Source organism: Taudactylus pleione, unplaced genomic scaffold, assembly GCF_031769625.1.
Source record: "Taudactylus pleione unplaced genomic scaffold, aTauple2 ptg000179l, whole genome shotgun sequence".
NCBI classification, from domain to species: Eukaryota; Metazoa; Chordata; class Amphibia; order Anura; family Myobatrachidae; genus Taudactylus; species Taudactylus pleione.
The window spans coordinates 13,563,445-13,573,757 of record NW_028284581.1 but is presented as its reverse complement, the minus strand read 5'-3'; positions in this window follow the sequence as shown (position 1 = coordinate 13,573,757).

The window sequence follows — 10,313 nt, the reverse complement described above, 5'->3', positions numbered from 1 at the left end:
TGGAACTTTCCTGTGAGTCTTTAATTATGGAGCATGAGAACGCAAATGGCAGGTGCACAGTTTGAAGCTGGTTGATGTAACAAAGTGTTAAACACTAGAATTAGTAAAACAGACAATTCCAAACCTTATTTTATAGTGGCAGCTTTATGCATTGAACAAAGCATTTGTTTCATATTAAAGTTGTTTTTTTTAAGGCAATACAATGCCTACTTTAATGCAGAAACATCATCAGTGCACATTATCACCTTAATAAGGCTAATATCAATTACATTTATAAAAATAGAAAACAATATGTTGACTATTAAGAAATATTAACAAAATGCATTGAGATTTACAAAAAACTATTACAATTCATTATCCTAATGCACTGTTTCATGTTTATTGGTATTGAACTGAAATAAGAGAATATGAATGCAGCAATGCCAATACCTTTGCAGACAAGGGGCTCGATTCTATTCAGCGCGATGTAAATAACTCCGGGAGTGAGCTCCCGGAGCTATTCAATACACCGCGCTGACAAGTCCGACTAATGATTTCTTCTCTCGTCCCTCCGGGGATGAGAGAAGAAATCCGACAAAAGTCCCGGCGCGAGGCTGTTTTCTGCCCTTAGCGCCGGGAAAACAGCCTCGCGCCGGGAAGTTAGGTCGGGGAATGCCCATTATGGTGCCTAAACACCCTGTTTAAGGCGCGATAACGAGCCTTCCCCGACCTAACAGCGCGATGAATTGAATAGCTCCGGGAGCTATCTCCCGGCGCTATTTACATCGCGCTGAATTTAATCGTGCCCAAGGAATAGTACTACGGATCGTGTCGGGTATGAAATCCTGGCGGCTGAATTCAGCCGCCCTCCCGGCGCTATTTACATCGCGCTGAATTTAATCGTGCCCAAGGAATAGTACTACGGATCGTGTCGGGTATGAAATCCTGGCGGCTGAATTCAGCCGCCGGGTGAAATGCTGATGCTGGAAGCCTGAAACAGCAGAAACTCGACGAGGCAGGTAAGTATGGTTTATGGAATTTCAATATTTATGTAGATCTCTGATGTTTGCAGATGTTTCTGCAACGTTGCTCGCAGTGTTCCAAAGCTGCAGCATGATTGACAGGCTGCTGGCATGTGGGGGTGGGAACGAGGCGGCAACAGTGAGCATTCCAGAATATGGGACCATGATGTTTTCTGGGCATGCTGAAGCCAGTGGCCACGTCCTTGGACACCGCTTCACTGGCCCCAGCAGTGTGATTTTACCGGACGCCCTGAGTAACCTGAGGCAGGGTGGGCTTGAGGGCCATTCCAATGGAGTGGCTGAACGGGTGCGCCACCCCATAGGGGGAGCAGTGTGGCTACCCAGAGCCAGGTTAACACATGGAGGGCCCTAACAAACTTGTAACCGAGCAGGCGGCCAGTATTCCCCTGCCTCCGGTCAGTCCTCTCAGTGGCTCACTGGTCCATTCAGCTAGGAGAGTGGACACCGCAGAGCTACAGTATGGGTCTTGTCGGATGCTGCAAGAATACTTTCTGTCAGAACCAGGACTCTGCACTGCAGTCCTCTCTGCCCCTGAATACTTCCATCTCCCTGCAATGATGGGGAGATTCAGATCCCTCCTGCAGACCAAAACTTACCTTCCCCCTGCAGTGCAGACAGAACAGCCCCTCTACCCCTGTAGTGTAGACAGAAGTTCCCCCTTCCCACTGCAGTCCGAATCCCCCCTCTCCCCTGCAGACCGAAATCCACCTTCCCCCCCCTGCAGCCAGAACAACCACCCTTCCCCCTGCAGCCGGAATCCCCCTTACCCCCTTATCCCCCCAATTATCTCTGAATCAGGACCTCTGTCTTTACATGATTGTTAGGGAGCATCAAACCTTCTAGAGAAGACAAGTGTAAAATTGCCCATAGCAACTTCTATATCATATAAAGTACACACTAAAAAATAATAGCTAGAAGCTGATTGGCTATGCTATGCCACCTGTCCTCTTTAGAAGGATTGATACATCTCCCCCAGTATCTTTGAGAATACCTCCAAAAGTGAATTACTAATAATTAAGGGGGAGATTTATCAATTCTTTGAGAGATAAAGTGGAGAAGTTGCCCCTATCAACCAATCACCTTCTAGTTCATGTATCTAGCGGAGCCTGTAATGATAGTTAGAAGCTGATTGGTTGCTGTGGGCAACTTCTCCACTTTCTCTTTCTCCACAACTTGATACAACTCCTCCTCAGTATTATCACTGCACTGCTAATGTATTGAGTATGGAAGTTCTATAGTTGACCAACTGGACACAAACAGCATAGAGGTAAACTAGCAAGACAGCTCACATAAGTGTCTACTCATAATGTTAATTATCGGGGTCTGGGTGGGCCCCGATAATTAACGTTCTTACTCGCGGCGAGTAATCCAAAAAAAACATCTGTCTCCCCAAATGTTTTCACAGCTCCTTCAGGAGCAGTGAATCTTAGCACTGCAGAGTCTGACTCGACAGTGCTAGTGCGCCTGCTTGAACTTGTACAAAGCCCCAGTGTCCGGCGGGAGGAGCCAGAGAGGGGCGGAAGGATCTGAAAGGATCCCTTTTCTGAGACCTTGGACTCCTTCCCGTAGGGTAGGAGCGGATGTGCTGCAGCAAATGCCATCTGAAGATGGTGAATGCACCCACAGTCAAGCCCTGAAAATATTGTATTTTCGGAGCTTGATGAATTTCTGTCCCCATATTAGTGTACAGGGCCGGCAAAAGAAATCCACCCTTTGACCCCAGCCACACACATCCCTCCTCTACATGTGCCAATAAATATATTGCCAAATATGAGACACTGTAATACCATAATTGTGCAGATACAGGGAGCCATACAATTTGGGGGTCTATGGCATGATAAAAGTAGAATTAGAGTGGTCTCTGAACATTTTGATGAGTTAATATGTAATAGCTTGATATGTGAAGCATGATAATTTTAATTGGAATATATGCTAGCCATATTATTGTATAAAAAAAGGGGACAGGGACCCGCAGAACCTACAGGACACGAGTATATGGTCTACCAGCGTTTTTTATTAATATTGTTGAATTGCAGGCATAATGTTATTTCAGAATAAAATAATATTATGCCGGAAATTCAACAATATTAATAAAAATCACTAATCTCATTGGTTGAGGAATTCTAGTCAAAGTGCAGATAGTGCTATTATAACTCACTGTGCTCAGCAGTAGTTTATTACATTGCATATTGAATATTAATGTGTTTTTCTTAAAACATTTTCATAATTTTCTATTAACAAAATGAGTGACAGTGCTGGGCTGGCGTACCCACTGTCACTTTACCAACAGCAGCCTGGTAGTAGCGGCACTAACCTTAACCTGTCCTGTTCAGGATGGTTCTTGCAGGCAGCCGCTGTTCCTCCTGCTCCGTCGGCTGCTCCTCTCTTAGAACATGGGCCCTCATTCAGAGCCGCTCGCTATTTGCGGTCGTTCGTTCTAAAACAAGGGGTGGCTATTCAAATGAACCGTTCGCTAATTGCGGTCTGTTCACGCCTCTAAGTCTGAACGAGCGAGCAAAACTTGCGGTTGTAATTTTGAAAAATACGCCCCCTTGCCGCTCGCACCATACATCATGTCCGCTATTTATTAGATTAATCGAGTACATCGAACAGCGTATGAACTGCTCGCTATTCTTGTGGCTGGTTTTTTCAACCGCTATTTTGCGAGCAGTTCTGAGTAAAAAAAAAACAAGTGGCGTGGTCAATGACGCTGCTATTTTAATTATGCACTCCCTTAAAACGCCCGTTTTGACCTTTAAGCACGCCTGCGTTCGAATTCCACACCCCCGTTTTCAAGCACCTTCCCCTGTTACCACCCACATATGCCTCATTCTGTCACTCAAAATAGCAGGCATTCGCTATATAGCGAACAAACGATTTTCGGCCGCACTGACTGGTTCGCGCATGCGTATTAAAATCCGTACGCATGCGCAGATGTGCGAACATCGGTCAGAACGAACGAGTGGCCGCTTACGAGCGGCTCTGAATCAGGGCCATGGTGTAAAGAAGCGTGCGTTGCGTCATGCGTCACGTGAGTCACGCGGTGTGACTTTATTCATGTACAGTACGGTCCGTGGATCAGGACAACTGGGAGAGGTGACTAGTGGGGTTACCGGAGGGGGGTGAGAGACTATTAACCACTATCCCTTCCGGGAAGGCAGGCAGGCTGTCGCCAGGCATGCTAATGTAGGGGAACAGTGAGCCACATCGGGAGATAAAAGTAAGCAGGAGATATCTGTGATATCTCCTGCGTTACCTTTATGATGAAAGGCCACTAATACTTACGACAGGAAACAATATTTACTCCACATATTTAGTGCAACAAAGGTTTACTTGTATCCCCAAAAGACATGGAGAAGGTCACTTAACTAGTAACAAAATAGTATCAAAAAAAGTCACAAAATGTAATTTCAGAAAATATTTGATGCTTCAGTGGAATGTTTCTCAATATATACTAATCATAGATGCACAGTAAAAAAATCTATAAAAATCCATTGTCTTTAGTACATATTCAAATTACCTACAAAGTAAAGGTGACTCTTAGGTTAAAATTTGTATCTCAAAAGTGGCTCAGGCAAAGAACGCTTCATAGAAGCCTATGTAAAGCTAGCTACATACAGTAATATACAAGTATTGGCCGGTATGCCAGTAACCAGGTGATCACCCTGATTTATTGTATAGACAGTGTTTAGACATGAGCATTTTGGCGTTTGCATAGCTTTGCATTCACAATGTAGAATTTAGGGAACTCCATGTTTTAAAGCATCGGAATGGATTACGCTTCCCATGGGCCATGTGCAGCACTCCGCAACTGTTTTTGCAGCCCCTCATACAAAACACAAAGACAGTTTTTGTCTGCGCTATTACAGCCACTGCAAATATGTGTGCATCTAGCAAATAAAACCATGAGCATCTCTCACAAGCCAGCTCTTCTCTGGATGTTACCCTCTGTATATGCAATCTAGTGCTACAGTATGTGCAGCATATATGCTAGTGTAGGAACTTGCAGAGATTGGGGTACTTGGACACTGGAGTACAAGCTTAAATGTTTTGAATAAAGGGCTCGATTCAGACCCGCTCGCTAGATGCATACGCTCATTCCCAGCATATGCAAATTTAGCTAAGTGACAGCAAGGCAGGCGATCGCACGGCAAGGCATAAGCACGCCCACTATCTCTTGGTGTGCGATCACCCTGTGTATGCAGACGCCCAGGGCCGTCCGTCCCATTACGCCAGGTACGCAGGCGCTTCCGGCGCTAAGCTGTAAGGGCGCCATGTCCGGAGTCCCTCCGCTGTCCACCACAGCAGCCGGCAACACAATAAGTCACACTGATTTATTATACTATATGCCGCTCCGCTGCCCGCCGGCGCTGCCAGTGCTGCAGCAGCGGCCTGTACACTGTCGGTGATTGACAGTACAGCCTGTACTGTCAATCACCGACAGTGTCCAATACACGGCTAATCCGGCGGTGCCATTATTACCACCGGCTCCTTCCAGTTCCTACTATCTCTAAGACCATCGTTCCTACTATCTCTAAGACCATCCCACTATCTCCCAGAATGCCTGTGCGGCGCACTGTGTAATGTCATCGCGGCCGTGCCTGGCATTCTGGGACGCAGGGGAGAGAAATAAAGACATGGGCAGCATGCTGGACAGGGACACGGAGGAGCGGCCTTTGCCTGGAAGGACACATAGCAGGTGAGTCACTGGGGGAACGGGAGGATTAGGAGGCGGTGAGTTGCTGGGGGAGGGGAGGATTAGGAGGCGGTGAGTTGCTGGGGGAGGGGAGGATTAGGAGGCAGTAAAAAACTGAGGAGAGGGGGGGGGGCATTACATGTATGTGGCATAATGTATTATAAAGGGCATTACATGTGTGGCATAATGTATTAGTGCATTGCATGTGTGGCATAATGTATTAGGGCTTTACATGTGTGGCATAATGTATTATTAAGGGCATTCCATGTGTGTCATAATGTATTAGGGCTTTACATGTGGCAAAATGTATTATTAAGGGCATTCCATGTGTGTGGCATAATATATTATAAAGGGCATTACATGTGTGTGTCACAATATATTATAAAGGGCGTTACTGTGCATGTGTGTGGCATAATGTATTAGAAAGGGCATTACTGCATGTGGCATAATGTATTAGAAAGAGTGATCAATTGGGGATGTTCTGCAAGGCCACGCCCCCTTCACGATCGACCTCTTTGAAAGCGGCTTGCGCAGAGGAACACCATTTGTAAAGACTTTTTTTCGGAGGTGCACCCAGGAATTTCTGCCGAGCTCCACAATGTCTAGAACCGGCCCTGAGTACAGGCACCGCTGGAGGGGAGGAGGCAGGGCTGACAGCCGCGCCGGGCCAAGATGATGGGGCATGGCCTAATCGCGGGAGCCCGGTGCACAGCCAATGGGGGATGCGATCAGCGTGATCTCTCCAAAACATAGGCATCGGTGACTGCTCCGGTTGCTGCTTTAGTAGCTGCGAGCAGTCTCCAAGTGCAGCCCAGCACACAGCAGTGTGTGCTGGGCTGCTGTGATGTAAGAGGGAGGGGGAGCGCTGCCGGACCCGGGCCCCTCCAGCAAGCCTAAGCCCGGGGAAATAGTACCCGTTTCCTCCCCCTCTCGGCGCCCCCGGGAGGAGGGACCGCTCTCTCTTCTCCTCCCCCCAGAGTGACAGTCTGGCTTACTGGCTGGAGGGGTAGGAGGGGCAGCGTTCTTCCCTCTACTCAGTCAGTTCCTCCCCTTTCCACCTTATGTTCCCCCAGCCTCCTCTCTTTGAAGGTTGTGCTTTGGCGCCAGAGATCCAACGTCACAATCTCGTGGCCTGGCCCCGGCGTTAAGTCCAAGGAGGAGTTCTGGGCCCAGGTGAGAAAATTTAAATACTGTGGCCTGATTTGTATATTAGTCATCAACTGGCTGTTACCCTCTCCCTGACCCCAACTGCTGTCACGCTCTCCCTTTCATCCACTGCTATCACCCTCTCCCTGTCGTCATTCTCTCCCTGGGTGAGATGCACTAACACCTCACAGTACTTACCGTCAGACACCGCCTCCCTGCTGATCGCATATGCACTAACATATGCGATCAGCAGCACAAAGGACAGCTCTTCCGTAAACAGCTGTCCTTTGGGAACTGCACCGCGCCATGGACTTCCGGGTTTATGACCGAGGAGTCCTTCTGCACATGCGCAGAGTGACGCGACGGCCGCGGGTATGCTGGGAGCTAATCGGTATGATTTACCGCCGGACGCCTGCCCGGCAGTTGGAATCCCGACATGGGTGAAAATCCTGATCGTCCTTAAGGTAAGTATTCACTAACCTAATTCCCTCCCCTAACCTTACTTAGGGGTGCCTAACCCTAACCTTCCCCCCAGTACCTAACCCTAATCCCCCCTCTAAGTGCCTAAACCTAACCCCCCCTTCCCCGCCGCCTAAACCTAAGTCCCCCCGGGGGTGCCTAACCCTAACCCTCCCTCCCCCTAGCCTAACCCTAACCTCCCAGGGGGTACCTAACCCTAAGCCCCCCTGGGAGCCCTAAACCTAACCCCCCCGCGCGGCTGTCCGCGCCCGACATCACTTCGATCGGGATGCAGGGCGCCGGTCTCCCGGCGCCGGTAAAATGATAGGCGTCTAGATTTAGACGCCTGTCATTTAACCCTTTGTCGGGATTAGGTCTGCCGGCTTCCCGACTGCATTCCGCTGGGAGGGATCCCTCATAGCAGCGCGATGCGGTAGAAGCCCATCGGAGCCCGGCGGCCAGGGGATTGATGCATTTGGAAAATGTGGTACACAGGGGTTTTACCGCATTATCCATTTAGTGCATCCCGGCCCCTGTCACCCATTTGTGTCATTCTCTCCCCGTCACCATTGCTGTCATTCTCTCCGTCACCCATTGTTGTCATTCTCTCCGTCACCCATTGCTGTCATTCTCTCCCCGTCACCCATTGCTGTCATTCTCTCCCTGTCACCCATTGTTGTCATTCTCTCCGTCACCCATTGCTGTCATTCTCTCCCCGTCACCATTGCTGTCATTCTCTCCCCGTCACCCATTGCTGTCATTCTCTCCCCGTCACCATTGCTGTCATTCTCTCCCCGTCACCATTACTGTCATTCTCTCCCCGTCACCCATTGCTGTCATTCTCTCCCCGTCACCCATTGCTGTCATTCTCTCCCCGTCACCATTGCTGTCATTCTCTCCCCGTCACCATTGCTGTCATTCTCTCCCCGTCACCCATTGCTGTCATTCTCTCCCCGTCACCATTGCTGTCATTCTCTCCCCGTCGCCCATTGCTGTCATTCTCTCCCCGTCACCATTGCTGTCATTCTCTCCGTCACCCATTGCTGTCATTCTCTCCCCGTCACCATTGCTGTCATTCTCTCCCCGTCACCATTGCTGTCATTCTCTCCCCGTCACCATTGCTGTCATTCTCTCCCCATCACCATTGCTGTCATTCTCTCCCCGTCGCCATTGCTGCCATTCTCTCCCCGTCACCATTGCTGTCATTCTCTCCGTCACCCATTGCTGTCATTCTCTCCCCGTCACCATTGCTGTCATTCTCTCCCCGTCACCATTGCTGTCATTCTCTCCCTGTCACCCACTGCTGTCATTCTTTGCCAGCCGTCACCCTCTCCCTGTTTTCACCCACTACTGTCACCCTCTCCGTCACCCACTGCTATCACCCTCTCCATGTCACTTAGTGCTATCAACCTCTCCCTGTCATCACCCTTTTCCTGTCGTCACCCTCTCCCTGTCACCCTCTACTTGTTGTCAACCATTGCTGTCACCCTCACCCTCTCCTTGTCACCCAGGGTATAATTGTAGTTTAGCACCCAGGGTGGTCCTGCTGTATAAGGACTTCATACATATTCATGTGGGTGCCTATGTATGTATTTAATTATGTGGGGCCTATGTGTGTTTTTTTGCAAGGCATAAAAGCATAATTATTTTCACATGGGGGCTAATGTGTTTTTTTTTTATGCGTAGCCTATGGGGGGTATTCAATTAGTCTCAGGGTTTCCCCCGTGTCTAATCATGGTCAAAAATCCCCGCCGCATAGGGAAAGGCTGTACTATTAAATAGCCTTTTTCTCATGCTGAAAAATCTGGATTATTTCACCAGGGGGCGTCAAAATCTATATCTGCTTACCAAAAAAATTAGGCTTTGGCTGGCCCTGCAGACGCCCACCAGCCTGTCTTAAGATGCCCCACTTGCGCACGTCATCTCCAGGAAGTGTATGTAACCATCGGTACAACGAGGACCATCGGATGCATTCGCAGTGGTTGAGGTTGACTATACCATACCGCAAGCACTGCGAGCACTTCAGTGTATAAACCAGCCAGGTGACGTGTACTATGACGCTGCCTGCTAATTCTGTATTTCTTTGAAACGGCGTTAAGACGCTCAGGCATGCCTGCGTTCGCACCTCCACTCCCCCGTTTTTAATGGCCAGCCCGTTACCACCCACAAACGGCTTGTCCTGTCACTGATTCAGCTGGTCTGTCTATGCTCGGCGAGCGTACACTTCCCGATCGCTCGGACTAGTTCATGCACGCACACTGCGATGCATACGCATGTGAAAAATGCGTAACATCGGCAGCTACGAGCGAACGCTTCTTAGCGCCGGGTCTGAATCGAGCCCAAAATCCCCATGATTTTGTTAGACACAGCAGGAGACCTGCCCAATCACCACATAGTAAGAGCAGTCAACTGGTCATGTTTGGTTCTCTTTTGTCAAGAAAAGCAGTGTTATTTACAGAATAATTCTGTTGAATATATCTGGTTTATGGTGCTGTAAGATGTGATTTATGTTTATTTTAGTTATATTATTATGAATGACAGCGCTATTAGTGTTTATACTGACATATTGCACTAGGGGACTCCCCTGTTATCCTTTGTACCTTGCAGGATTTCAGTGTGATCACAAGTTTGGCTGGCATTCCATATCTGTAGAATTGTACTAGGCAATTTATAGTGGAGGACTATGGCCCTCATTCAGAGCCGTACGCTCTGAGCAGAGAGCACGTTCTGAATGAGGGCCGGGCTCCATTTTCATGGAGCGTCCTCCTGGACGCTCGTATAGCTGTGGGTCACCACCCACAGGCTATACGAGCTTGCTTTGTGATGGCCGCGATGGTCGAGACCATCGCGACCATCGAAATTGCGAGCCGGAGCCTGCGGTTGAGGTTTTCAACCGCAAGCTCCGGAGTGATTTTGGCTCTATCAGAGCCAAAATCACTCCCACTGACATCACTAGTGATGTCAGTGGGCCGGCTTCTGACGGGAGGCGT